Genomic DNA, 4125 nt, shown 5'->3' with positions numbered 1-4125 from the left:
CGCCGCCGCCGCCGCGGTGTCGCTATCTGCCGCGCAAGTACTGTGGCCAGATCAGACCCGTAGGACGCTGACGCTGACGTCGCTTGGCAAGCGGCTCCCGTCGGTCGGTTCGGGGGACGGACGGCTCGCGTGAGGGTTGGGGACGAAGCTCGGGAAGAGCGAACTCGGCAACGGGGGTGGCACGTCGGTCGGGCTTGGCCAGCGGGGGCCGAGGATGAACCGTGCGGGCACGGCGGTGGTCCGGGGGAAAGGCGTCGGCCTCCCAGGCCCGAGCTGGGGGAACGTGCGATGACCCAGGCGGGAAGCTGCGCCCCGTCCGAGTCAGACTCGGTCGTTGCGGCCCGCTGAGGCTCGCTTCGTTTCCGTAAAGCGGGGGTCGGGGGCGCGGCGCTGTGCCGGCGACTTGCCCGCGCGAGGCGCGCGCGCCGAGGCCCAAGCGGGAAGCTGCGCCCCGTCCGAGTCAGACTCGGTCGTTGCGGCCCGCCGGTCTCGCGCTACGGCCAGGATGCGGAGTTTGATCGACACTGGTGGGAGCCGGGGGGTCGAAGGGGTTCCGGCCGCCCCGCCGTCCTCAGCGCCGCTGTCACCCAGACGGGAAGCTGCGCCCCGTCCGAGTCAGACTCGGTCGGTGCGGCCCGCTGTGGCCAGCTGGCAACTAGCTACGGAAGGGTACCGGCGCTCCCGACGAACCCGCCGGGGTGGCTGGTGACCAACGCTGCGTTCGGCGCTTATTGCTGCGACCGGGAGGGAAGCTGCGCCCCGTCCGAGTCAGACTCGGTCGTTGCGGCCCCCCCGAGCCCGCACGCCTCTCGCGGAAGGTCATACGCCACCGGCGGCACGAAAGACGCCTCCCGCAACGCGGTAGTCGGGAAAGGCTATTCGGATAGTCGAGCAGAGTTGCGACAACACATCCCGCGGTGCCGTCTGGTTAGGCAAGGGTTTGAGAAACAGCATTCGCGGTAGACCGGCGCGGCCGGCGGACACCCACGCGGCGTGCCGCAATCGGATCGCGCGCTCGGCCTCCGTTGATTTCCTCTAGGTGGGGGATTCGGGGCGTCTCGGTCTCGCTGCCGTTCGGATCGCGCCAAGGCCTGCGGGGGCGGCGCGTAGCGCACGCTCTCGCGGCGGCCGAGGCGCTAGAGTGCGACCCGCAAGTGGGGAGGAACCGTCCACCCAACGCCGGCGCGAGCCGGGGCCGGTGGGGGCCCTACCAAGGCGGGTCATGAGTGCCAGTCGGTCAGTTCGGGAGAAGGGGAGGGTACTCGGAGGCCCGCCGGGAGCAGACGGGGGTCCGGAAGCTGAGGGGGGTGAAGGACGGCGGCCGGGAGCAGACGGCCGTCCCCGGGAGGGGGTGTTCGTTCACGTGCGGACGCCGGGAGCAGGCGGCCGTCACGCGATTCTGCCAACCGTTCCTACCGGCCTGTGTTTAAGGAGGCGGCCGGTCCTCCGTCCTTGGATGGATAAGATTCGCAGATTTTCGCCCGGCCTGTGTTTAAGGAGGCGGCCGGTTCCCTCCTTCCTTCCTTTCTTGGATGTATAACATTCGCAGATTTTCGCCCGGCCGGTGGTTTAAGGAGGCGGCCGGTCCTCCCTCCTTGGATGTATAACATTCGCAGATTTTCGCCCGGCCTATGTTTAGTGAGGCGACCGGTCCTCCCTCCTTGGATGTATAACATTCGCATATTTTCGCCCGGCCGGTGGTTTAAGGAGGCGGCCGGTCCTCCCTCCTTGGATGTATAACATTCGCAGATTTTCGCCCGGCCTATGTTTAGTGAGGCGACCGGTCCTCCGTGGAGAGCGACCCGCAAGTGGGGAGGAACCGTCCACCCAACGCCGGCGCGAGCCGGGGCCGGTGGGGGCCCTACCAAGGCGGGTCTCATTGCCTGTCGGTCAGTTCGGGAGAAGGTGGGGGTACTCGGAGGCCCGCCGGGAGCAGACGGGGGTCCGGAAGGTGAGGGGGTGAAGGACGGCGGTCGGGAGCAGACGGCCGTCCCCGGGAGGGGGTGTTCGTTCACGTGCGGACGCCGGGAGCAGGCGGCCGTCACGCAATTCTGCCAACCGTTCCCACCGGCCTGTGTTTAAGGAGGCGGCCGGTCCTCCACGAGAAGAATTCTGCCAAACGTTCCACCGGCCTGTGTTTAAGGAGGCGGCCGGTCCTCCCCGTCGTTCCGCCGGCTTGTGTTTAAGGAGGCGGCCGGTCCTCCACGAGAAGAATTCTGCCAAACGTTCCACCGGCCTGTGTTTAAGGAGGCGGCCGGTCCTCCCCGTCGTTCCGCCGGCTTGTGTTTAAGGAGGCGGCCGGTCCTCCACTATTCCTTCCTTGGATGGAAAGCATGTAGCACTTTGAAAATTTTCGAGCACTGTGACACTTTGAAAATTTTCGAGAGTTTTTGTACTTAGAAAATTTTTCGCTCTTGCACTTCCAGAGTGCTTTGCGGTAGCTCCTAGGTTCGCTGTCCGAGCATGTGAACACTTTTTGGGGGGGAACACATCGCTAGAGACACCAGCCGCCTGGTTCTCGGGGCCAAAACTTGTGTTCCCCACACTCGTTCTGACTATATTTTGCGATTTGGGGGTAAAGGTAATGAGTACAGTGACTAGGGGGACCAACTCATCGTACTCTGGCGCACCAACAGACCAAAGCTGGTACTGCACTTACCCCTGGTACCCCAACGCCTGGTACCTGACGGGCGAGAGGCTGATTTTTCGCTATTTGCGGCCGACCGAGGGAACCAGACAAAGCGGACACTTTACGGCGCAAGAGCCGTTGGCACTTAGAAATTTTTCGACAAAGTTGGCGCGAGCTCCAGAAGGAGAGGCTGATTTTTCGCTATTTGTGGCCGACCGAGGGAACCAGGCAAAGCGGACACTTTACGGCGCAAGAGCCGTTGGCACTTAGAAATTTTTTGACAAAGTTGGCGCGAGCTCCAGAAGGAGAGGCTGATTTTTCGCTATTTGTGGCCGACCGAGGGAACCAGGCAAAGCGGACACTTTACGGCGCAAGAGCCGTTGGCACTTAGAAAATATTCGCCAAAGTTGGCACGAGCTCCAGAAGGAGAGGCTGATTTTTCGCTATTTGTGGCCGACCGAGGGAACCAGACAAAGCGGACACATTACGGCGCAAGAGCCGTTGGCACTTAGAAAATATTCGCCAAAGTTGGCACGAGCTCCAGAAGGAGAGGCTGATTTTTCGCTATTTGTGGCCGACCGAGGGAACCAGACAAAGCGGACACTTTACGGCGCAAGAGCCGTTGGCACTTGCGCGAGCTCCAGAAGGAGAGGCTGATTTTTCGCTATTTGTGGCCGACCGAGGGAACCAGACAAAGCGGACACTTTACGGCGCAAGAGCCGTTGGCACTTAGAAAATATTCGCCAAAGTTGGCGCGAGCTCCAGAAGGAGAGGCTGATTTTTCGCTATTTGTGGCCGACCGAGGGAACCAGGCAAAGCGGACACATTACGGCGCAAGAGCCGTTGGCACTTAGGCGAGCTCCAGAAGGAGAGGCTGATTTTTCGCTATTTGTGGCCGACCGAGGGAACCAGGCAAAGCGGACACATTACGGCGCAAGAGCCGTTGGCACTTAGGCGAGCTCCAGAAGGAGAGGCTGATTTTTCGCCGTTTGTGGCCGACCGAGGGAACCAGGCAAAGCGGACACATTACGGCGCAAGAGCCGTTGGCACTTAGGCGAGCTCCAGAAGGAGAGGCTGATTTTTCGCTATTTGTGGCCGACCGAGGGAACCAGGCAAAGCGGACACATTACGGCGCAAGAGCCGTTGGCACTTAGGCGAGCTCCAGAAGGAGAGGCTGATTTTTCGCTATTTGTGGCCGACCGAGGGAACCAGGCAAAGCGGACACATTACGGCGCAAGAGCCGTTGGCACTTAGGCGAGCTCCAGAAGGAGAGGCTGATTTTTCGCTATTTGTGGCCGACCGAGGGAACCAGGCAAAGCGGACACATTACGGCGCAAGAGCCGTTGGCACTTAGGCGAGCTCCAGAAGGAGAGGCTGATTTTTCGCCGTTTGTGGCCGACCGAGGGAACCAGGCAAAGCGGACACATTACGGCGCAAGAGCCGTTGGCACTTAGGCGAGCTCCAGAAGGAGAGGCTGATTTTTCGCTATTTGTGGC

Source organism: Syngnathus typhle, unplaced genomic scaffold (assembly GCF_033458585.1).
Source record: "Syngnathus typhle isolate RoL2023-S1 ecotype Sweden unplaced genomic scaffold, RoL_Styp_1.0 HiC_scaffold_77, whole genome shotgun sequence".
NCBI lineage: Eukaryota > Metazoa > Chordata > Actinopteri > Syngnathiformes > Syngnathidae > Syngnathus > Syngnathus typhle.
This window is presented reverse-complemented; position numbering follows the sequence as displayed.